Here is a 26,439-nt window from a genome sequence, read left to right on the forward strand (position 1 = left end):
AGCATCCATAAATACAGGAAAGCAAAGACAAAATAAAATAAGTCACCAGGGCGTCTATTGCCTGGAAATAACCATGGCCAAAATTTTAGATTACTTTCTTCTAGACCCGTTTCGATAATAAATAAAAATGGCATTTTGCAATTCATATTATTTTGAATCTGCTTCTCCCCCTAAGTATATGACTAACATAAGAATTTTGATATTTAAAAACACAAATTAAAAAAATTTTCTCTCTCTTCCCCAGGAATTTCAGATTTGTAATTAGAGATGCCAGTAAATGCTAATATATCCCTACCAATAAACAACTGGGACTTCTCCTGACAACAAGAACTGATTAATACAATGTGTGCAAACATTAATTGATGGTGTGAATTAAGAATCGAATCCCCGTTTTAAAGATGTTATACACGCAGTGCAATCAAGGAAAGCATTTAACCAGATTTGTTCATGAATTTCATTGTGTGCTGTTGAATAGCTAATTTATAATTGCATTAGTCTGTAAAATAATCTATTAATAAAATTGGAAGTAAAATGGGGCATAGATTCATTATCTCCGTAAGTTGTGGATGCTCACTAAAGAACATTTTCCCTGCAAATGAGGTACAGACCTCATTATCATGCTCAGCAGAATGGGGAGTGCATCTTTGTCCTTTATTCTTCCCATGCTGAGTAATGTTCCAGCAACTCAACTAATTCATTAAAGTTAGTGGAAAACTTGAGTGCACGCTTAATCTTCTTTGGTGTTAATTAGTGTTGTTGTTGGCTTAAAAAATGGTTCATAACTTTCTGAACTGAAAAATCAATTGCTTATCAGCTTTGTAAAGGTAACTGCATTTTCTGCTACTAGCTCTTAGCCTTTGTGGAGAAAAAGCTGGGCCCTTGGGTCATCATTGCTTCCCATAAGCTTTGCATCCCCACTGCTATTTGCACTCATTAAAAGTCAGAATAAAATACCCAGAGAATCCATCTGGGGAATATTGTTAAGATTAGATTCAGAGAAATCTAAAAAAATCCACAACTAAATGGGAGAGGAGTGAAGAGCCTGAAGTGTTTATTCAACTAAGCAACCAACCAACCATCAATGACTCAGGACTGACAGCATGGCAGGCACTGCAAATATAGGGTTAATGATTTGGGGTGTCATGGCTGCACCACACAACTTCCAGCTGTGAGGAGTGGGGTGGGGGGGAAGAAGAGGAGTTAGAGGAGCTGGCCCTATATGCACTCCAACCCTGGGGAGACTGAGGACCCGATGCTGGGGGCCCAGACCAGCATGGTTAGCCACAGCAAGGCCCAGAGCAAGGCGGGCAGTGCTGACAACATGATTTCCCACCCACCCAGAACCAGCCCCAAGTCCTGGTGGGTGTCCATGTCTGCCCCTGAGGTCCTGGTGGAGATGCCAAGTGTCAACTGTCCAGAAGGTGATCATCTGCCCCCATGGTCTCCCAGAAGATGATCAAAACGTTCCAAGATAGACAAGAGCACCAAATTCTTGCTGGTGATGCTGAGGGAGAATGGAGCTTCATTGTCTGGCCTGACTGCCAACCCCCAAGAGCTCAGCAACTGACTCTAAACCTAGAGACAGCCTTCTGCTCCATGTTCAAAGGAGAAGTTCTCTTCAGCCTCATGCAGAAGAAAACTGAGCTGCCAGTCACTGACAAATTGCTGTCTACAGTCATTTGTTCTGCCAGCTGCTGATCTCTCTGTAGGAACATGAAGAAAATGTTTCATGCCTGTTTCTTCTTCATCCTTGTTGCTATCCACAATGTCTCTTAGGAAGAGGGGAAGATGAGCTGGAAGGACCGTTTGCCTTCATACTCAGTCTGGATACCAGGGTACCAGTTATAAGTAGGAAGTGCTGCTAACAGGGCCAGTCCTTGAGCTGCACGACTGCATGGTCAAGCTATCGGCTCATATTCAGCAGTGCCCCTGTCAGAACTAGGCATCCAACAGCCTGCTGGAGGAGGAGGAGGTACCTACTGCAGTTGAGGCCACTCTCTGAACATCCCTGTACATCTTCATCTTCTTGTACAATAAAACTCTTGGCCAAGAGGGCTGGTTCTCCAGCTGGGCTCTGTGCGACCATTGGGACCGTGGTGCCAGGAGGTATACAGGGCACCTAGAGGATTCCAGAAGGAAACCCAAGATTCCAGGAAGCATTCCAGGGACTCGGGACATCCATTCCCCATGTTGCCCAGCCACATTTCACTTCCAGTTTGTCAGTTAGAATTTTCATTCTCCCACGGGTGATTTTTGTCATCACAATAAAAATCTAAGTTTCCCCAATCTAGATCCACAATAACAACAACAACAATGACAACAACAAAAGACATGACCTAGGATTGACAAGAGCATGGGAATGTGAGCACCCTCACATAGCATTGATGGGAAAGTAAATCAAAATATCTTTTCATGAAAAGTAGTGGAAATTTGACAGTATCTATTGGTACTTAAAGTGTATATACTCTATTATCCAATAAGTCCAAATCTAGGAATATATCCTATGAAATATAGTGATCCTTATTTTTCATGAATTCTACATTTGTAAATTTGCTTACTCACTGCCATGAATTTGTAACCCTCAAATCATTACTCGTGGCATTTCATGGTCATCCATGGATGTAGAGGGGTAAAAACTTTGAGTTAAGAATTCATTGTCCCTATACTTATAGATGTGAAAAAAATCCATATTTATATAGTTCTTTCAGCAGATGTGTTGGAAATAACAGCATGAGCATTTGGAATTTACCTGGGAAGCAAACAGAAAAAGAAATTGCCCTTGCAGAGCTTATATTCTAGTAGAAGAAAGATCACTGCAGCACAGTTTGAGAAAACAGAAATATTAGAAAAAAACTCAATGTCCAATAAGAGGTGAGTGAGAGCCCAGAACCCCAGTAATCCCCCTCGTAGGTACATGTCAAGAGAAATGAGGTGTGTATCCAAAAAAGGACACATGCAAGAGAGTTCTTAGCAGCTTTATTTGTAATCAAAGGCTGGTCAAATTATGATACATATATACAAGGGAACATGCTACAGACATTGAAAATGATGTGGTTTAAATTTACAGACATAGAGCAAGTCCAGAAGTATTGAGGACTAAAAAAGTCAGTTTCAAAATACCATGTACCTTAGGCCCAAGTTTGTGAAAATGTGTAGTTATATTGACGTTCATACACACATGCTCGTGCACTTGCACATACACGCTCACACATTTGTAGAGAGCTATTTGGAAGATTTTTATAAGGGCTTTCTCTTGGTAATGGGATTTCAGAAAATGTGTACTTTGTTATCTTTCTGTCTTGTTTCAATTTTTTTTAATGTTGAATATGAGAATACAATAGTAGTGCCATTTACTATTGCAAATCTGCAGTGGCCATGCTTTCAAGGATTTATATGCTTTACCAGCTCACCTTTTCTATGTATCTCTCAGAGGATCATGCATTTGTCTATATTTGTTTTTCAGGGAGTCCTGACTTGCCTGGTCTTTTCGCTGATGGTAGAGAGCAGGAACTCACACATGTCCAGGAACTTTCTACAAATGTCACCTCTCACCCCTTCCACTGAAACCCTAGAAGGTGAAGTTCCCAATAAGCCATGGTCTCTTTCCCGAGCCACCACCCTAGGTAGCAAAATTAGACATCTGTCACAGCCAATTCCCCATGCTCCCCACTCCCCTACCAAAGGAACAATTCAACTTTGGGTGGTTTGTTTTTGTTTTTGTTTTTAATATTGGAAAATAGATATAAGAGAGATTGTGTTCTCCAGTTCCCTAGTCAGCAAACCCAAGCCCTGGTTGTGAATAGTTGTGTTGGGGGGAGGTGTGACACTTCACTCTGCCTTTCAGTCCCAGATAAGAGAGAATGGCTTCTGATATGCCTGTGACAATCCAGGGGAAGAGGGGGATGGAAGTGGTCCCAGAGCTGTTTGAGATGATCTTTTTAGCTGTCTCATTAAAGACCCTTTGTTCTTGTGTGTGTGTGTGTGTGTGTGTGTGTGTTTAGTACTATTCAATTCAACACTTTTCCAATTATTAAAAGGGAGTTTTGTTGAAAAAAATAGGTCATGACTCACAGCATAAATCCATGCTCAAAACAGCTAGTAAACAAATGGACAGAATACTCATATCCATTTGGGCTGACTGTATCTTAAAATGTCTGCTTAGTTATTTAGTCAGGATTGACATGTCAGGGGTGCCTGGGTGGCTCAATCCATTAAGTATCTGCCTCTGGAACTCAGCTCAGGTCTTGATCTCAGGATCATGAGTTCAGGCCCCACATTGGACTCCACCCCGGGTGTGGAGCCTACTTAAAAAAAAAAAAAAAAAAAAAAGAATAAAGATTGACATGTCATATGCCAGCCTCTTATCCAAGGTCCACATTCTGAGACATGTGCTATTTTTGAACCCAAGGTAGAGGCCCTGAGGGAGCACACATTGTCTGTGGGGCATTGAGATTTACAACTGTAAGGTTTCCATACCCCACTTGCTTTGTCTCAGGCAAATGCCCTCTCTAGCTTCACCAGTCCCCAGTGTGGGGTGCAGAGCTTATCATCAGTCTTGATGCTGAACTTCAAGGGATTCTTGAGCCCTGGTTCTCAAACTTAGTTACATGCTGTAATCACCAGGGACATTTTAAGAAGTAATAGAGCCTACATCTCTCCTCAAGATAATCTGACTAAATTGGTCTGGGAGCAGTCTAGATATTTGGATTTTTTTGAAACTTCGCAGTTGACTATAGTATACAGCCATGACAGGGCACCTGGGTGGCTCAATGGGTTAACTATCTGCCTTTGGCTCAGGTCATGATTCTAGGGTCCTGGGATGGAGTCCTGTGTTGTCAGGCTCCCTGCTCAGCAAGGAGTCTGCTTCTCCCTCTCCCTCTCCCCTTCCCCCAGCTTGTGCTCTCTCTCTTTTTCTAATAAATTTTAAAATCTTAAAAAAAAAAATATGCAGCCATGTCTGAGAACCACTGTCCCAGAAGGCATCTTGTGGGACCAGATTGTATGCAGGGGTCACATTGGCTTCTCAGAGGTACATCTCTCCCAATCTAATGATAATCCCTTATTCAGAGAGACTACAGAAGTAATGAAAGAAGCAGCTTCTCATTACCATGCTGTTTATACAGAGACAGACAGACAGCCTGCCTGTCATGAAACAGAACAGCAGCGGCTAAAGAGCTCCTTGCCCTCTATCGGTAATCCCAAGGATGCACCTGACAGGGAATAATATGACATTATGCCTTATTCCCAACGACTGAAACAAAAATGCCTTAGGGTGCTGTGGCGCTCATCCATGACTTGTAAAAAATAGCAGTTGTCTCCAATTATGGTGCAAAATAATCAGAAAGCATGTCTTCCGAGATATGCTCCCTATGCTTTGTGCATTGTTTTAAACACAGTCCTTTATTTCTCACAATTGCTGCCTCTTAATATAGTGAAGATGCATTGAGCACCAAGATGCAGGGTGCCACGCAAGCTGAGAAGCATTCCCACATGGAAAAGGAAGATTTTGCTTTCATCACATCAGTGAAGATCACCACCCTTCACCTCCTGCTGCCTCTTCAATTTGGCCTTCCAAGCAACCAAAAGACCCTCAAGACAGTAGCTATATGCTTTAATTAACAGCTACCACCTTATATCTGAAGCTGTGCTTGCCACAATGTCGAAGACTCATCTACAGATTTCGAGTGTAGTCACCAGTCTAAGGCAGGGAGCCATTCTGTTTCTTGTTCAAAAGCAGTTTCCTGAGGGCAAGGAAAGTGAGACTTTTACTCTCCACTCCCCCCCCCTCAGTTGGCCCATCCCTCATCAATTCAAGCTGAAGCAACAATTAGCTCGGCTACAGTTTAATCTCATTTCAAACACTCCACCCAATACGTCATTAATCCTCAGTGTTGCCTAAATCAGCAATAAGGTACAAAGGTTTTCTCAAACTGGCAGTTTTAGACCAGATACCATCATAAACCCAGAGGCTTACATGTAGTTCAAGGGTTATGAAGGAGAGAAAAACAAATCTCAAATGGACCTTCTTTGAACGCAGGGGTTCCAGTAGAAACAAAGGTGATTTTAATGTGGTTTTGGCTTCAAGAAGAAACCCTTGAACACATCCCACTTTTTCTGGTTGCTGATCCCTTGTCGCCTTTTACCTTTTTCTCCCACGTCGTCCTTCACTAGGAAACAGTAAGTGCTTGAAGTTCTTGAATTGTATTCTTAAAATATCCTCTCAGGTGCAGTTCACTTTGCCTGTAAGTCTCTCTGAAGATCATTGATTAGAATTAGAACTTTTCCTCAGAATTGATGGAGAAGTGCCATTTGGCCCTCCAAGGTCATGAAGGACTCCGTTTAGAAGAACAACACATAATACTAAAACCTCAAGCAGAATTTCCCTGATCCTCATAACCTCCTTATGTTTTTAAAACCGCTCTTGCTGCTTCCTGTTGAACAGCTTCAGAGACTGAGCCTCTTGGCTCTATGTCCACCATCATTTGGTCAAGCAAGGCGAATGTACATTTCTGGCCCAATTCCCTTTCCTTTGACTTCTCTGCTGGCTTCCGGCAGGAATAGGGAAGGGGCTGTTTTTAGGGGAAAGCCTACCAAGGTTGCTCACAACCAGATCTAAAGAGTTAAAGGATCTGACCCACAAAGGGCAGCAGCTATTTCCAGAATATGAGGCAAGGGGGGAGAGTAGGGAGTGAGAGATAAAAGATGCTACAGATCCTTTGTTTTGATCAGTTAAGGAAACACTAGCTGCCAACCCTAAGAACAGACAAGGACTGATCCTGCCTGACCACTTCCTTGTGGTCTGGCTCCCACATCCAGCTCAGGAATTTATTTTTCCCCCCACAACAGCCTGATAAACACTGTATCCTATCTACATGAGTTGGAAGAAACTGGATTCTGAGCTTTTCAAAGTCACATTCAAGGTTAATGTCTTAATCCTCCAGAAGTTGAATGTGTGTTGGAGATCCCCATCCATCAGAAATAGTGAGGGCCTGGGGCACCTGGGTGACTCAGTGGTTGAGCATCCAATTCTTGATTTTGATTCAGGTATTGATTTCAGGGTCATGAGTTCAATCCCTACGTTCGGTTCCATGTTGGGTGTGGAGCCTATGAAAGAAAGAAAGAAAGAAAGAAAGAAAGAAAGAAAGAAAGAAAGAAAGAAAGAGAAAAAAACAAAAAGAGAAAGAAAGAAAAAAGAGGGAAGGAAGGGAAGGAAAGAAAGAAAGAAATATTGGGGGCCTAAGGGGATGGGCTAGATTTCCAACTTTTTCCATAAAATGATTTCAAGGCACAAATCCAAGATTCTCTGCCCCCACACTCAACACCTTGCTGCCTGGCTGGCATATCACATATCGGTCTTCCATGGTTCTAAATGATTATCACTATTTCCATCCCCCTGAAAGGAGGTGAAGGCTGGGGACCAGTGTTTTACAGGGCAGTGTTTTGGGCAATTGTGCTGTGGATGGCCCTGAGCTAGATACAGTGCATCACCATTGTGTTCAGGAAGCTTGGCTGATAATCTTCGGGCTGTCAGTCAAGGCATGGGTTGCCAACCAAGAATGCCTGGAACCGTCACCTGGCTTCTTAGGGTTAACCCAAAATGCAGAACTATATAGAAGGTTAGGCCTGGGGCCATCCTTGAGCATAAGTAGCCTGCCTTCACATGGATCGTTGAGTAAACAAGCCCAGAGCGATTAAGTTACTGGGTGGACCAGTTTCAAAAGCTGTTGACAGTGCCAGGCCACGACCCCAGATTTCCTGACCTCTGGACCAGAGAGCTGTATCACCCTTAGTTTTAATAAGACTCAGATCGGCACTAATGCACAATATGCCTGTGTCTGCCTAAAGTGTTCTTGCTCCCTGGATGCCCCCTTACTTTTTTTCATCTATTTTTTACTTTTCTTTAAAATGCAGCTCCTTAAGTCTTCTCTGGCATCAAGTATGAGATAGGCGACCCTCCACATGGCCCACTGTACGCCCTACATGCACAACACCAGTAACATTGCACTGGAACCCCCCCACTAACTAGTAAATTCCTTGAGGGTGAAGATTATGACCATTTTGATTTGTACAAAAACAATGCCCGACACAACGTCTGACGCACGTTGGTGGCTCGTTCCTGTCTGGTGAATGACAATATGAGCAACATTATCATCAGTGCATGACACCCCCAGCCACGTGGTGGTAAGCTTCACTTTACGGGCTCTCTGGAATTCTACAGTCCACAAAGATGGCAATGACAATAAGCTATTTAAAAGACAAATAAAAACACATGAGTGTGTCAAGCAAAGGTCCTGGTGTTGTAAAAGCCCATTTTCCAGGTGAGGACAGGGAAGGAGAAATTCATGGAGGAGCTGAGATCATGGATATATAAAACTTAGTAGCCAGATCTGAATTTCAAGTGCCTCATAACGAACTCATGCTCTTGTCGCTAAATTTGCTGCCTTGTCACTGAGACAAGAAAGGCTTTCTCAGTAGGGTCTTCCTCCTCTGTCCCTTTAGGCAGAGAGAAGAGTGTGGGTTTCCCCGGTCCTGTCCCCACCATCTCCCATTATCTCATCTGGCCAAGGTTAAAGCATAACCAAACAGCTAAGACTTATTAGGTTCTTATCACTGGAAACATCAGCTTTGGAGGCAGAAATGGGCCCAAAGACTTCTTGGATGTGAGACATGTGAGACCTGTGAGTCATGGTGTACCTATTACAATTATGTCAGGATGGATGGAAAGGAAGAATGGCTTGCCTTCCTGGCTTGGAGCAGAGGAAACCGTTGGCTTCCTGCAGCCTTCCACCTCTTCACTGGTAAGCAGAGATTAATTCAGTCAGGCTCCTGGAAAAGAAATGTTCAGTCCTAGATTAGGACTGAAGTGTGTCATAAGAATACAGGCTCTTGCTGTTAGTAACAAGCATTCATCACCATTGATACATTATATAGTGGTTAATACTAATAGCAGCTATTATTATCCATTACTAGTATCTATTTCTACATCAGATTTAGGGTGGAGATGGAGAATAAGGCTCAGAAAGAACTGTGGTGAGAGGCTCTGAGGATGGAGAACACCCTCTGCTTGTTCTCGTCAATTCTGCAGCCTGGAGGCCTAAAGCCTGGGAGGCCACTAAGTGCCAAGCCCCCTGCTGGCCACAAGCTACAGTGACGTGGCTGAACTTCCCTTGAAGATCCATTCCAGAGCAGCGCTGGGGCCCCTGCAATGCGGAAGGGACAACACTTATAAAGCTCACTCCACTTAGTATAGCCAGAGCCTGAAATGAACACAGTGGGGTGCTCCTAGAGCCTCTAAAACTGCAAATGTTGATGGAAAGCGTGCACCTGCCTGGACACAGTGAGTACTTTCTTGGAGAGTCAGGATGGCTATAAGAAGCATCTCCTTTTTGACCAAACATTTCCAAATGGTTGGGTTTTTTTAATTACTAACTTCTTTCTAAAGTTACTATCCTAAAAAATACTGTGTTCTCTAACAAAATCAAACTGGGAACTCCAAGTTGTGGCCACAGAGGGAGAATGCCCAGATGGGAACAAATATGAATGAACCACACAGTGAGGACCAGGCCCTCCTTTCCAATGTACTTCTGGTGCTGTCTCACCTTGAACCCACCTTGCCATCATCAGAGTAGCCTCAAGGCACTCTGATCCCTCTGTGTCAGTCTGACCTAATTGTAAAAACTCTGTTCTCAAGGACTCCCTAATTAAATTAAAAAGGGTATAATCAATACCACAAAAAAAAAAAAAATCACACAGGAAAAAAATGTGTAGGTTAAAAAAAAAAAAAAAGCACAAACTGTAAAATGAACTTGTTTCTGTTCCCCTGGCTGGTGGACTTTATCCGAGTTCCCCAGCTTGGTTTCTGCACATCCCCAGCTCCAAAGAGTCCTGCCCACACCAGGGCAGCCATAATAGAGCAGAGGGTTCAGGATTTGGGCTCAGAAGGGAAATCGCTCATGTTCAGATCCCCACTCTACTGCTTACTGGTTCTGTGGCTTTGGACAAATTCCTTGACTTCTCTCTGCCCCAGCTTTCCTGCCTGCCTTAATAGGATGCCCTTCATGGTGTTATTGTGGAGAATATCTGAGATAATACTCGATAACCACTTAGGATGGAACCTGGCACACAGTTAATGTTTGCCAAATGGTGGCTGTTATCTATACCTGGGGACATTGATCTCAGTTGAGGTTCTGAAGGGTGTGTGTGCTCCTCAGGTGACTGACAATACAGAAGATTCTACTTTTTAAGTGCATCCCCACCCCCAACGCTGTCCCCCACTATCCCAACCCATCCATCTACAGGAGGTAGGTTTCTCTCTGTTTTAATAAAAATACTATAGCCACAGAACAAATGCACCATTCCAAACTAGGTTTATAGAGCTATGCGAAGAGGATTGTTCTCCCATAGATTTCTATGCCTTTTGTCCTTTTTTGATAGGGATTTACCCAACTGCTCATTAGTGGTTTCCTTAATCCCTTGCAGGAAAATGGGTTCCTCTTGAACTTTGCCACATAGCATGTTTCCCAACTCGTGGACTGAAAAGAATGTGGAAATCTTCACTAGTCAGTGATGGGTAGCCAGAGATATCTAGCAACCACACACCTGAGAACTGAGAATTAGGAAGTGAGCCTCCACATATCTGTCTTGGAGCCTACAAAACTGATGTCACAAAATCCTGAGCTCTAGATGAACCTACTGCCCCCTACAGGCAAAGGGAAGACTGGAAAAGACAAGGCTTTTATTAGTCTTTTCCTTAAAATAAAAATGTCTGACATCCACAAAGGAGAGGACTCCCACCAAACCAAACCACACCAAACAAAATATGGGGCTCCTGGCTGGCTCAGCCAGTAGAGCATGCAACTAGCTGGATGTCAGGGTTGGGAGTTTGTGCCCACGCTGGGCATGGAGCCTACTTAAAAATAAATTTAAAAATAAATGAAACAAAACAAAACTCTGGTGTTTTTTTTCCTGGTGCCATAAAATCTTTATGTACTCAGGAAACAATTTTTGACAATTTATTTATGTCACAGGATAGGATTGTGGGTCATGTGTGATGTTTCCCCCCATTTTCCCAGAATTGTGAATAAGGGTCATCACTGAAAACAAAAGTCACCCAGGAGCACAGAGTCGGAAAACTCACAGAATGAAGCCATTTTGCTTTTCTTCCTTCTGCTTCCACAACCCCAAACCCAAGAGCAGGGGAATATAAGAGAATCGCCTAGGATGGTGGAGGCTGGCTGGCAAGCATTCTTTGTGCCGCCAGCCTGCCTGTGTGCCACCAGGACTAGGGAAGTAGCAGGGCGACAGGCAGTGTGGCGGGGGCTGTCAAGCATCCACACTCACCATCCTGTACCACACCCCACTTTCCCGGCTCCTGAGAGGTAAGAGGCACATCCGTGCCCAAATACCCAAGGGATGGCATGTAAGCTCTATGGCTACAGCCTTGTCTGACACTACCACAGCATGAGCAAGGGCTGCGCCCAGGTCTGACCAATGCTGCCACGAGCCAGGGGTCTGCCAGACAAAGTGGCTGGATTTCCAGAGGGACCACTCACACCTTGGAGGGCTACCTTGAGGCACCCCCTGTCAGCAGGGAGCATTGGAGCTCACAGAGAAGAGTGAGAGCAAAGGCCTACAATCCCCCCCCACCCCCCATTCCACTCCTAGCTCTTAGACCCCCAAGTCTAGTTTTTGGGGGTTGGCTGAGAAGGAGAAATGATGTGAATCAGAAATGAGAAAGTTTTAGATGAGTAAAACTGAACTTTAAGACTAAGATGGGCCGTTTTACAAATGAAAGTAAAAAGCTATAGTGTTAGATGAGGGACTTAATTCAGCACACTCATTTGAAATTATGGAGAAAACATGTCATGATTCAGACTCTTCCATATACCAGGTACTCACACCATTCTTCCTCCATCCCCAGTCACTGACAAGATAGAAAGTAATTTCTAATAAAATTACAGCTTCAAAAAGAGACCTGCTGCCTGAGGAAAATAGCACCAGGAACATAATGTGTAGCTCAGAGCTTCCAGCACCATATGACATTCACTGCCCAATAGTAGAAAAAAAAAATAAGCTATCGTTCACTAAGAGAAATAAATAAACATTTCCTGGGCCCCAAGTTCTCAGAATTTATCATCAGATTTTGCTTATTGTAAGGAACTTTCCCTACAGCCATTTTTTTATACAGGAAATGCAAAGACATTTCCCATGTGATTTTGGTGCAGGGCCCAGTAAACAGCAGTCCTGAGAACAATGGTGAAGAAACAAGTCCTTCCCGGGATCCTCCAGCTCCGGCTGAATACAACACACCTGTGGCTTGTTTCTGGCTCAACAGGTATTATCCTCTCCGCACAAAGGAGCTCTTAAGCTCCAAACAAGCTTTCTCTCACTAATCTCCAAAGCATTTCTGTGGCAGGAGCACAGGAGACCAAGGCTCCTGCTATTTTAAAAACCATTTAACAAGGGGACTTGGGTTCATTGTGCCCGTGTCTCCTTACTTGCACCACCACAAATCTTAAGGGAACAAAATCACTACAGAAAAGCAAAACTAAAAACTCACAACAGTGAGCATGAAACTAAGAGACAAGGGGCACAGCACAAACTAATGTGGAAATGCTATGGCGTATCCCCTTGCTGTCTCCCGTCAGCCATGGCCAGACAGGGAATGGGGGGGGGGGCACCTGAAGCAAGAAACATCTTCCTCCACTTACGATGAGGCTACCTACTTAGAAACCCACTGTAAATTGAAAACCTCCTACAGCGAAGTGCACTTAGTACCCCCGACCCTCCAAATATCCTAGCTTAGCCCTGCTGGCCTTCAGTGCGCGCAGAACACTTACATTAGCTTATCATTGGGCAAAACCATCTCACCCGAAGCCTACTTGATAATGAAGTGTTGACTCTCTCCTATAATTTGGTGAATACTCAACCGAAGTGACAAACAGAATGGCCTAGACTGTCAGTGTCCCACCTGGTTGTTTACCCTTGGGATCACGTGGCTGACTGGGAGCAGACGCTGCCACTGCTCAGCAACACCAGAGAGGATCTCACTGCATACCGCCAGCCTAGAAGAAGATCCAAGTTCAAAACCCAAAGTTTCTACTGAATGTGTATCACTTTCACAACATCATAAAATAGAAAAATCATCAGTTGTGAGTCAGGGACCGTCTGTAGTAGCACATGCTGGCACTGTTTTTGTGGATGGTTACCATGGGAACCTGCCTCTCTGCTCAAATGCTGAGAGTCTATCAGGATCACATCCTTATGTTCCACAGGCCCAGAAGTAAAGTGTAGGAGGGAGGTTGGATGAGGGGGAGGGGTCAGCACTGATGAAGGATGTGAAGCAAATAGACTGTTGGAGGATCGGGACACATTTGCCTGCTCTGTTGGAGGTCTCAAGAAAGAGGCAGAAGACAGATGGGCCTTAGATGTAGGTCCTACTCTATATCCTGCAACAAATTCATTCATTCACTCATTTATACGCTTGCTCCTTCTTACATTAAATTTTATGGAGCACCAACCATACTCCAGGTACTCTACAGGATGCTGGAAATTTAAAGACCAAGAATATACAGTCCCCACCCTGAGGGAGCTCATAGTCCACATGGCAGACACACACACACACACACACACACACACACACACACACTCAATTAGCCATAACATGGTGTTAGTATGAAAATGTAAAATACCACGGAATCAAAACACTGAGAGCAATTATTTCTTGGGGTTGGTGTGAGGAGCTGGTAAGGGAAAGGTGTATTGAGAGGTTAATATTTGAGTGGGGTCGGGATCCCTGGGTGGCTCAGCAGTTTAGCCCCTGCCTTTGGCCCAGGGTGTGATCTTGGAGTCCCGGGATCGAGTCCCACATCAGGCTCCCTGCGTGGAGCCTGCTTCTCCCTCTGCCTGTGTCTCTGCCTCTCTCTCTCTCTTTCTCTCTCTCTCATGAATAAATAAAAATCTTTAAAAAATATTTGAGTGGGGTCTTGAGTGAGAAGTTTGTTAAATACACTGAAAGGGGGAATGTCCAGGCACAAGTGAGGTACTGAAAGACTATCAACAATGACAGCGCTCACAGCATGCCCAGCTTCCATTCTATGTGCATTAGGGGCATTCTCTCATTTACTCCTCACAATGACTCTGTAGACTAAGTACTGCTATGCCATTTTACAGGTAAAGTAACTGAAGCACAGAGAGGTCAAATGCATTTGCCCACGATCACACTGGTATTAACATTGGGTGGCAGAGCCATGTCTCTGGCTCCCAAGCCCATCCTCCTAACCTTGGCATTATTAAGCTCATCCCACTGGTTTTGAAAGGCCAGATCACAGGACACATGGGGAAGGGGGAGAAATAAGACATGTGACTGTCTGGAAGCAGACCCTGAAACATGGGTGCCAGTGCAAGTAGTTTATTTAGGAGGTGCAGGGGGCACTGGTAGAAAGTGGGAATTGAGGTGGGGAAGGAAGGCAGCAAATGGGGAACACATTCACTGAGGCAGCTGCAATAGTGAGCAACTGGAGCTTACCCCTTGGAGCAGCTTTGGAAGTCGGTACAACACACACCTCTGTCACCTCGTGAGAAAGGTAAGGGGTGTTGGGATATTCACACACCAACTCCATCGGTTTGTAGTTGAGGTTGCTCTTGGCGAATGTTAATTTCCTGGCACCAGAACAGAGTTTGTGTGATTGGGGAAGGGGAGTCGGGCACAGAGGTGCACATGGGAATTGCTGGGGCATGTTGGCCATCAGGTGCTTGCATATGAACAGGGATGGGCAGGGTCTGCTATAAAATCAACCTTGCATCAGCATAGAAAGAGAGTGGAAGCTGAATTGAGAGGTCCAGTTTCTCCTAAGAGAACTTTCACCTCAAGTTTCTTTTGGTTTACCCTCACCAGGACATAGACATGCTTTTCTTTCCCCAACAGGGATTGTGTTCTTAGTTGTGGGAAACTGGTATTTTAGACTCTTGAACTGTATTACTTGGGTAAACGCCAGAAAACTTCACTACACAGTGTGGGTAGCTTCTATAGAAGATTATGTCATTCAAAGCTAAAAGCTGGAAACTCTATCAAACAACATTTATATCAGAGCTTGAGTAGGTAGAAAAGAAGGAAGAGGAGGAAGGGGAAGAGGCGGAGGGGAGAGGAAAAAAAAAACTTCTGCTAAAACTAGCAAGCCTCAAACCCAGCTCTTGTATCTCACTGTTTGCACGAAACTTAGAATAGCACACACAGTTTCCGAACCAAGGGAACCAGGAACTAACATGAGACCCCACCCCACCCCAGCTAACCTTGAAGCATTTATCTACCATGCAACATCCCTCTGGATGGTATCCCCCTCACCTTCCCACCCCCTCCCCCAAGGTCTGATCTACCCAAGTTTTTGTTTTCCATTACAACTACAGTCTATGAAGGTAGGTGCTTATCCTTCAATTTGAACAGATAAAAACGAATAAATCCCAAACTTGTAACACCCCTGTGTCTGCTCCAGCAGGGGGTCGAAGGACACAAACCCACAAAGTCTGTTCTGTCGTGCAAAAACCATGGGGTTTTGTTTCAGAGCATGTCCTAGGGCTACATCAGAGACTGATGCCATGGCTATGGGGCTAGATCACTCAATTTAAATGATGTACTGAGTACCTCAGAATACATGATACCGTTACAATTTTCAAACGTTAGGAAATTTTTGCAAGTAGAACTCTCGTATCCAACTTATCAATGGCAGAAAACAGGTGACAAGCCTGCTGAGCGGGGACAAGTGGGCACTTCAGAGTCATACAGAGGGAGAACTGTATCTTAACACACTTACTTCCTTTGGCAAATGACAATTTCCTCTGATAGTCTCATAAAAAATTTTCAAAAAAATAGCCAACATCAAAACAAACATAGTGGATTCATTTAATAAGTCGGTATCAAATTTAAACGTGTTGAAACATAGACCATGTGAAATCATGTGTAGACCACAGTGTGAGGATACCGTCGCCTACCTTTGACACGCTCAAGTCACTTTCCAGACGTTGCTTCATTTACTCTTTCATCCTCAGGAGAGAGGACAATTATGGCAAGTTAGGAGTATTTCCTGCCCTTGGGTGGGATGGGATGGGAAAGTATGGCTGATGTTGGAAATTTTGAAAAGCACAGCAGGATTATCAAAACACCAAGAATCACCCCCAAAAGGTAAAAGCAAGAACAAAGACACCGGTGTCATTTAAGGACAGACAGAGCCTTTTACAGAGCAGAGTATCAAAGAAAGCTCATTAGGCCTGGCAAGGCTCATTAAAGAGAGCTTCAGACAGGGCACTGACTCACAGGAGGCAACTCAAGTGTGGTCCAGGGTGGCATGTCCTCCCTGAGGCTGCAACCGCCAACAAGATGGTGATGGAAGGTGGGGGAGTGATCTGTCAGTGTCTTCACGGGCCTCTGGGGCAGAGCCATGGTGCTCTGCCAGCTGTGCAACGGAGACTGTGGTTCAGCTCCGTAGCCAGGGCTCGGTTACTGCACAAGACGACCTGTATAAACAGGCAGGTAAAGACCATCATCTCCTGGATGAGTAAGGGCTCTACCACTCATATTTATTTATAGTTTAGTTCTACCAATTAGCAAATAATGAAAGAAGTAGAGGCGATGATATCAGAAGAGTGTGTAAAAATCAAACTTCCTGGGTGTAAATTCAGGCTATGTCACTAGGACCACTACCATCTTGGGCAAGTAACCACTCTGAGCCTGTTTCCTCATCTGTGCAATCTGGATTTTACAAGAATCTTGTGAGGATTAAATAAGATGGCAGATGTAAAGAATTTAGTATAATACCTCCCAGTAAATGGGAACTATTATCTTGATAGTAATAAGTTACACCAAGGTAAGAGCAAAACTGATGTGGAAAATTATAATCTATGTATGAGGGATGTGGTAGGGGGACGTAGTGATGATAGGTGACGGTTATTATGTCAGCCCAAGGTAGGCAAATATGGTTACTTTGGACATGAAACTAAGCTCTGAGTTTCCTAGAATCTAAGGGAAAAGGGAATCATTAAGGCCAAATTATTCTTGTTATGTTATTGAAAAAAATTCAGACATAATTCATTCTCAGTAAATTTGTGTGAAATGCAGGAGTAACACTAACCCAGCCTGCTTCTCTTCCTTCACTTCTCCTGAGAGAACTACTACCTCAATTATGAAGCTTTCCAGAGTGTCACTGCCTCAAGCCCTGCTTCTAGGGGACCTGATCTAAGTTACCCCTGTGACTAGGGCCCCAGATTTACTCTAGAGCCATCTCACCAATTCTGGGTAAGCCTTGATCATTTTTGCCACAATTTCTTGGTGATCGCTCCTCTTGAGTAGATATTCGATGAGTACGTGTAGAAAGGCTTAGCATCATTATTTATTTATGGTCATGCAGGTCCAATGGGAGATCTGAATTTTAAAATTTTATTTTCTCAGGAAAAATTGTATTTGCCTCATGTGTGTCTTCAGTAAACTCCAAAGAGGTGGGAATATGCTCATCTACTTTCCCTTATTTTACTGTGTGTATTCACATAAAGAATAGCTTTGCTATCTAAATTTTAAGGACTACAGTTATATGGCAGATTTGGTGGTAGAAGCAGAGGTAAAACTTTTCTAAGAATGATTGTGGAGAGGGACGCCTGGGTGGCTCAGCGGTTGAGAATCTGGGCGTGATCTTGGGATCCGGGATCCAGCCCCGCATGGGCCTCCCTGCAAGATCCTGCTTCTCCCTCTGCCTCTGTCTCTGCCTCTCTCTCTCTGAGTCTCTCATGAATAAATAAATAAATAAATAAATAAATAAATAAATAAATAAATAAATCTTTAAAAAAGGAATGATTGTGGAGAGATGTATTTCTAATTGCCTCTCTGCTCTCCCTCCATTCGTAATGACCGCCACAACCACTATGTGTGTCCTGTGATGACTGCAAAGAAGGTTCTTTTTTGAGAAATAACAAAGCTCTAACCAGCTAAAGAAGAAACTGAGTTACTTTCAGAAGAAGACTAGGTAACACCACCAGAGATACTGTCATTACACTAAGAACTAAGGATTTCATGGGGCTCTCAAAGGAGATTGATCTTTTAGAATTTGAAAAATTAATCACTCATTGGAGAGATTTTGCTCACTAAGTGATTTCTGAGTGGAAAGGAAAATTTTATGGTCCCAAAATGTGTATGTGACTTCATATTCACCCCTTCTTTTTTTTTATATTCACCCCTTCTTTATTCTCACATCTTTACTGAAGGTTCTTAGACATTGCTAGCAGGAATAAAAACTAGTAGAATCATATGGAAAATAATCTGGAAAATTCTATCAAAATTACATAATTTGAAATGTATATTGACACCAGAAATTTTGATTTTAAGAATGTATCCTGTAGGTAACTTAATATTTGCATGTGGGTATTTTCTGCAAGATTGATTCTAATAGAAAAAGACAGGAAATGACCCAAATGCTCATCAGTGAGAAACTAGTTAAATATATCTACATAAAGAAATGGAGCTTCAATAAAAGGATAAAAAGCCCTCAATGAATTGACACGGATAGATTTTAAAGACTGTTAAATTTTTAAAAAGCAAGGTATAGAACAGTATGTAGACCCAGCTACCATTTGCATGGGAGAAAAAAGGAGGGGTGCCTGGCTGGCTCAGTCAGTAGAGCATGTGATTCTTGACCTTGGGGTCATGAGTTTAAGCCCCATATGGGGTTCAAGCCCCATGTTGGGTATAGAGCTTGCTTAAAATAAACAAATAAATATGTAAGAAAGAAAAGGAACAAGAAATGTCTCTCTTATTTGCATGCACATGCATCAAAAATCTTTGGAAATAAGAAACTAATAACAATCATTTCCTTATTTCAGGTTAGGAAGAAAATTGGGCAGATGGGCACAGTGGTGGAAGAAAGACTTACCTGCAATGCCTTTTATATATTTGTTTTTTGAACTATATTTAATGTACCTCCATGTCAAGACAAATAAATAAATGTAATTTAAGATAATCTTTTAAAATGCTTATTATGTGCAGAGAACTTTGATCACCACACAGCTCTGCTTTCTAGGAGTTTCTAACCCAACTGATGAGATAGAGGCAAACCGTAATCACTGATATGCCACATTTAACCAAATCTAAAACACCATTAATTTTAAGTCATAGATTATATATGTGTCACTAGGAAAAGAAAGCATGTGGCTAATTAAATTATGGCACAATACTTCCTCTTCATTTACAATTTTCATGTTATACCTTTTTTTAGACACTCATTTACACATCGATTTTTATCATATATCACTCTTGCATGATATATGATGTACAAGAAAAAGTGAAATAGATTAAAGAATTCTTAAAATGTTTTCTTATTTCAGTCTAACTCTTTCGAATCTTTTTCACACAGTATTGTCCTTTGTCTTATCAAAAGGTTTGGTGACATAGTATTTCTAGAAAGTGTACCACTAGGGCAGCCTGGGTGGCTCAGTGGATTAGCACTGCTTTCAGCCTAGGGCCTGATCCTGGAGACCTGGGATCAAGTCCCACATCAGGCTCCCTGCATGGAGCCTGCTTCTCCCTTTGCCTGTGTCTCTGCTTCTCTCTCTCTCTCTCTGTCTCATGAATAAATAAATAAAATATTTTTTAAAAAAAGAAAAAGAGGGATCCCTGGGTGGTGCAGCGGTTTAGCGCCTGCCTTTGGCCCAGGGCACGATCCTGGAGACCCAGGATCGAATCCCACGTCAGGCTCCCTGCATGGAGCCTGCTTCTCCCTCTGCCTATGTCTCTGCCTCTCTCTCTCTCTCTCTCTCTCTCTGATGACTATCATAAATAAATAAAAAAAAAAGAAAAAGAAAATGTTCTACTGATATTTCCAGAATTTTCTTCCATGCTGCTGAAAACCTTACTTGCAAATTTTGATGCAATAGTGATTGTAGAATGAATCCAAATTCCAGAACTATTGATATGTGGGGGGAAAAAGTGTTCTTTATAATTGCTTAAATATAAGAGAGGAACAATTTCAAGACAGAAGAGATTTGGGGTATCATGGAAGACGCCTATGGGGGCCAGAATTGAGGCTGGAGTTTAAAGAATGAGAGTGATTTTGGAGTCAGAGATGAGCAGGACAAATGAGTCATGTAAGCAAAAAAGCCTGGCAAATGAAGTGGAAATTACATCTGGGGGAAGGAAAAAAGACAATGTGGCCTTGTAAAGGGAAGAAATGGAGTTAAGGACATAGGACAGAAACTGGGACCCAACCGTAGTGCCCTGAATGGCAGACTCAGAGGTTCAGACTTTATCGCATAGGGAAACAGGGAATCCCCAGACAGCTGGAGACTCCAGCATTTGGGAGAGCCATCAATGGAGCCTTGGAAGCATTCATTTGGAGTAGAAAATATTAGCCAGGGACAACTTAGCTAGGCTGAAGAGTGGAGGGAACAAACAAACAGAACATCCAAAGAAAACCAAAAAAAATGTATACAGAGAGAATCCTGGGCCATAGAATTAGTGCCTGAAGCACTATTGAAGATTTTTCAGTTAATATTTTCCATTTTACAGATAAAGAGCATTTCCTAGAAGGCACATTATAGCTTGCAAGTGGCAGAACCAGGACTAAAAATTGGGTTCTGTGATTTCCTGAACAGCGCTCTTCCTAATGAATCATCTCAGCAAGTAGCAAAGGAAATAGTTTCAAGGAAGCAAGTAGTCAATAAAGCCAAATGATGGCGAGCAACGAAGAATAAGCCCAAAGAGGCCATTGGAAAATTGACCATTCATTGCAAATTCCTGATGACCTTCGGAAGTCTACCTTTGGGAGTAGTCTGGGTTGGAACGTGATTGTGAAATGTTGAAGAAAGCGGGAGGTTTTGCAATTAAAGGCACCATCAGGAAAAGTTTATTATTTTTTCAATGTTTCCTTTCAAAAGGCTCTCAGTACACTCCACAAAGGACTCTAGATTCAATATTATTATTTCCTGGAAATCCTTCAAAATCATGTGACACATTGTCCCTTGGGCAAGACAAAAATGTTATTCACAGGTGGCAGTCACCCAGATTTTCAAATCTTGCCTTTCAACTCTCAAAGAATCCATTGTTTTCTTACAAACAGAAATGTACAAACAAAGATGTTAATCAATAATAGTCTGGCCTATGGGTTTTCAAATTGCATCTCTATGGAACTTTCTTCACTGTGTAATTATCAAATACTGCTTTCTTGTACATCTGCGACACTAAACATAGTATATGTGGGCACCCGAACTGAGTTTCTTTCAGGTGAACAAAAAATCATATGTACCACAAGAAAGTCATCTTGCTAAATTGGCTACTACCGATGCCACTGTAAGCCCCTTAGTATCTCTAGGTGACACTTTTATCTTACAAACATCCTCACTAACAATTGAGGAAATTTAAATTAAAGCAATGAGGTGACATTTCATATTGGTAAATATGTATTTGATTGACAAAATGTAAAATATTAACAATGTGTAGAGAAAGTGACTCTGGTTGGCATTAATTATTACATCTATTTTTTATTGCAGTATACTAGGATTTATTAAAACTAAAAATGAGGGGCACCTAGGTGGTTCAGGCGATTAAACGTCTGACTCTTGATTTAGGCTCAGGTTGTGATCTCAAGGTCCTGGGATCAAGCCCGGCTTTAGGTTCTACCCTTAGCAGACTGCCTGAGTATTCCAGCCTTCTCCCTCTGCTCCTTTTCCTGCTTTTGCTTATGTGTCCTCTCTCTCCCCCTAAAATTAATAAATAAGTCGTTTAAAAAAACAACAACAACACAACTAAAGGGGGATCCCTAGGTGGCCCGGCGGTTTGGCGCCTGCCTTTGGCCTAGGACGCGATCCTGGAGTCCCGGGATCGGGTCCCGCGTCAGGCTCCCGGCGTTGGATCCTGCTTCTCCCTCTGCCTGTGTCTCTGCCTCTCTCTCTCTCTATGTCTATCATGAATAAATAAATAAATAAATCTTAAAAAAAAAAAAAAAACAACTAAAAAGGAACACTCCCTATGACTTAACACTCTCCATTTCTATCGACAGAATAATATATGCACATACATAAGGAAGCATGTTCAAGGATATTTGCAATGGTTTTGTTTATAACAGTAAAAAATTAGAAACAACCCATATGTCCATAAGTTGAAGGCTGGCTAAATGTGTATGTGGTAAAAATATCAGTAGACCTGAAAGACACATGGTTGAATTTTGAAAAGCAAGTTGTAAATAGATATATTTAGTATAGTATCATTTACAAATACACATTGAATAATACTCTGAAGTCTCTGTGGATATACCAACATGTAGATATGTGTGTCCACATATGTGCAAGCACATACTCCAAAACTGGGAACAGAGCTGACCAGGGAAAAAGTGAGGTGAAATACCAAGACTTGGGGTTAGAGGTGGAGGAGGAAGGAGGAGAATTATAGCTTTATCTATAACGGTTATTTTTTTTAAAAAAAAGGAGAGTGTAGTTATGTATAACGTCAAATTTAAATTATTTTTGAAGAAAAGTTTGTTAAATACTGTCAAAACCTCTGATTCGTTTAGGAGACTTCAACTGTGATGGCACTATGCAGTATAGCCTTGATGAACGTTAAAAACATTTTTCTACGTTTGCATGTACATAGAGCTGTATCTGTCACTGTCTGGTCGAGATGATAAAGACTTTAAAGGTATTTTCTGCTTAAAATAAAGATTGAAAATGAAAAATAAATATGCAAAACAAACATGAGGTTCCTTTCAACTCTGACCTAGTTTTGAGTCTGTAAGAAATATATTACTCCAGTTAAAGGCCCGAGAATTAGTATCTAGAGAAACAAATTGCCTTGTAGTTTAAAACAACAGACCAGTAAGTTTGCTAAGTTTCTAAGACCCTAATGATACAGATGCTGAGTGTAGCTTTAGGCATCTTTCATCAATGCCAGGCCTTCAGAATAAAAAAGAACATGGCTCATTGCCAAAAACATTTGCCAAGTCCCAATTTGCAAGCACAATTCAGCTCATTTGCACTTCTATCTTGATCTTGAGTGTTTCTCTATTAAGTAATAATAGAACAATGACTTTGTCTCTTGGTTGGAGAGAGCTATGATTTTGGGCAGACCATTCTTTGGGACAAAAATATTCAGAAATATATGTAGCTTCCCATTTCTTATTGGGTTGAACACTCTCCCATGTTGACCTCTTAGGTTAACTCATGGGGGATACACCATGAATGCCAAAGTACTATTTTATCTCAATAATTTGGTCAAACAAGCATTCATCGCTAGAAGGAAATCGTGCGGTCCTAATTTCATGAATGAGGATTTTCTAGTGTTCCTTTCTCTGAGGGCCTGAATTAATCAGCAAATTAGATCTCTTATCAATAAAAAAAGAGAGAGAGAGAGAACAGACCCCTGCTGAGACTCCGAGTCACATATTGAGAATACGTTGTGTTCAGGAACCTCTGATATTTGTATAAAGGAATTATGAAACTCAAGAAGGAGTTGATATGAACCATTGCCAACAGATTGCTAATGGGTGAGATGACAGGAGACATCTGTTGTTTTTGCCTGCCCAGACACCATTCCTTTTTTCTGGCAGTGCCATCCTGATTTCCCCTCTCTCACTCTCAGTTCATGAGGTTCAGGTTGGCCTGTCCCCATCACCTGGCTCTAGGAGTGAGCTCATGACTCAGATCTGGCCATCAGAGAATTCCATGCTGCCGGTCATGGTAACTGACTCATAGATAGATGCTTGACCCAAGCCAGGCTAATGAGAATCCAGGAAGCTTTACTAGCACTGCTGAGGGAAAGATGCATACATTGTGTTCATAGAATTAAATTCTGGAGCCCAAGTAGCCCTGTCTACTAAGAGTGTCTACCTAAAAATAAAGCCAACGCTTTGAAGAGCAGGGCCAAAGGGAGAATGACAGTGTTGTGATGGCATCTCTAAGAACTGAAGCCAGTGCAATGCCTTGAGATTCTCAATTATATGGCTCATTTTGGTTTTGTCCGTAATTTGAGTGGGGTTTTGGTCACTGACAACCAGAAGAATTCAGACTAACAACACCAGCCATACAGTATATTCAGTGTATTGTTAAGCAAGTCTGTGCAGGGACGCCTGGGTGGCTCAGTGGTTGAGAGCCTGCCGTTGGCTCAAGTCATGATCCCAGGTTCCTGGGATCAAGTCCTACATCAGGCTCCCCACAGGGAGCCTGCTTCTCCCCTTTGCCTATGTCTTTGCCTCTCTCTCTGTGTCTCTAATGAATAAATAAATAAAATCTTAAAAAAAATAAAAGGATGCCTGTGTGGCTCAGTCGTTGAGAGCCTGCCTTTGGCTCAGGGCATGATGCTGAGGTCCTGGGATTAAGTCCCACATCAGGCTCCCCACAGGGAGTCTGCTTCTCCCTCTGCCTATGTCTTTGCCTTGCCTCTCTCTCTCTGTGTCTCTCATGAATAAATAAAATCTTAAAAAAAAAAAAAAGCAAGCCTATGTAGACATTACCCTTCCACTCTGCTTACCTGAGTCCTAATTTTTCTTCAAAGTCTGGCTACAATATTGTTTTATCCTCATTCGAAGTCATCTAGAATCCCACTGGACCTTAGTGGGTGTCATCATCTTTCTTCATCTGAGTTCCTGAAGTATTGGCTATCATTCATTATTACCCCTGTTTGTTTCCCATATATTCACATATCCTCTCCCTCCATGTTGATTAAAATGGATCTCAAGGTCAGGAACCACATGTACTGGCACCTCCCTATCTCAGTGACTTGTGTAGGTTAGGGGCTAAATAAATGTTCATTGGTGATACATATAAAAGGCTGCAGCCTGCGTGATCCAGCTCTGTGGTTTTGTCTCAACTGCTCGCCAACATACACACATCCCCCCCAACCGAACATGTACCATATACATATACCCCACACATGCACAGAGCCTCAAGTAACCAACGCAGAAGGAGCTCCATCTCGTGTGTTGCCTTGGAGCCCTATTTGGGAGAGGACAATCCTAGCAGCTGAGCTCCTCAGAACTGTAATGGCTTGACTACACTGACAGACTGTTTGGTTTCTCCATCCCGGCCCTCAGTCCCAACTGAAACTCAGAGAAGTGAGGAGGGAGAGAACAAGCTGAGGAGAAAGGAGAGTCCCAGTGAGTAATACCCAGCCCAAATGAGTGCTGGGACTGTAAACCAGCTCCAGAAGAAAAACAGTGAAATGAAGTTTTGCTGCATCATAAGTACATGTTAGAGCAAACACACAGATTCACCAGGCACAGGCCCTGAAATAAATTACACAGGACTTGTAAGGAACAGGATCTGGGCGGGTGAGAATTTTAATAGCAACACAAAATATGACTCAGGCCTTGGCTCTGCCCCTCAGGCCTTTCCAACTCTCTGACCTTGGTTTCATCATCGCTCCTGCCACATAGCATAGAAAAGGCCTCTGCAGAGTTAGGCTTATTTTCCTTCCCCTACTTCCAGCTTCTCTGTGTGAGTGGCATGAAAGCCACATAAGGCAACCTCTATCAAAGAGGAAAATGAGTTTTTAAAATGGTTTAGGGTGGGGGATGGGCTAGATGGGGGGGCAGGTATTAAGGAGGGCACTGTGTTGAGCACTGGGTATAATATGTAAGTGATGAATCACTGAATTCACTGACAATGACTCCTGAAACCACTATTATGCTATATGTCATCTAATTAGAATTTAATAAAAATGTGAAAAAAAGAAAATAAAATATTTTAAAAGTATACATATATATTTTTATATTTATATATTACATATTTATATATTTTTTTCTTTTTAAGAGAGAGAGTACAAGTGGGAGGAAAGGTAGGGTGAAGAGAGAATGAACCCCAAACAGACTCCACACAGTTAGTGTGGGAGCCCAATGCGGGGCTCTATCCCATGAACACGAGATCATGACCTGAGCCGAAATCAAGAGCCAGATGCTCAACCAGCTGAGCCACCCAGGTGCCCCTAAAATAAAGACGTTTTAAAGAAAACAGTTAACAAGTGGGAACATTCACAGTGTAGAAGTCACCGAGAGGGGAGTGTTTCAGTAGCTACTTCGATCAGAGATTAACAAAGGGACTCCCCTTTGTAGAATTTCACTCAGTAATGGGATAGCCGTCCTCTCCTGAGCAGGCATACCATTCCAAGCACCTCACTAAGCACTTTCCAAATGTCCCTTTACTCAGCCTTTTCCCCAACTATTAATTAGATCACTTCAAAATTCTGATTTTACAGATGGAGAGACTGAGGCTTAGAGAGAGTAAGTAGCTGTTCTAAGATGGAAACAGTCCTAGAGCTCAGGATCCTCCTACTCCATACTTTTACCCTCTCCATAGCATTTACTGTGATTATTTACTTTGTGAAATAAATGGTACCCAGAGAAACAGCTTTTCTCTTTGCTTGGTGGAAAACCTTAGGGAGGACACACCATAAAATTATAAAAGTCTTGGTTCCTAAGG

The 26,439-nt window shown here is 42.5% G+C and overlaps 1 long non-coding RNA gene across 4 annotated transcripts in view; it reads right to left on the reverse strand.

Annotated features, from left to right (window-relative positions):
- The window catches only part of LOC140614140 (uncharacterized), a 51,552-nt gene that overhangs the window by 7,456 nt on the left and 17,657 nt on the right, over positions 1-26,439 (reverse strand). For 2 of the 4 annotated variants that reach the window (XR_012015031.1, XR_012015033.1), the window contains exons 2-3: positions 16,310-16,509; positions 8,740-8,826 (exon numbers count right to left, since the gene is read on the reverse strand). This is a non-coding gene — a long non-coding RNA (uncharacterized lncRNA). Of the gene's footprint in view, positions 1-5,184; positions 5,742-6,143; positions 6,253-8,739; positions 8,827-16,309; positions 16,510-26,439 lie in introns of those variants that run through there. The other 2 variants (XR_012015032.1, XR_012015030.1) reach the window with 2 other exon arrangements.

Source organism: Canis lupus, chromosome 22 (assembly GCF_048164855.1).
Source record: "Canis lupus baileyi chromosome 22, mCanLup2.hap1, whole genome shotgun sequence".
Taxonomy (NCBI): domain Eukaryota; kingdom Metazoa; phylum Chordata; class Mammalia; order Carnivora; family Canidae; genus Canis; species Canis lupus.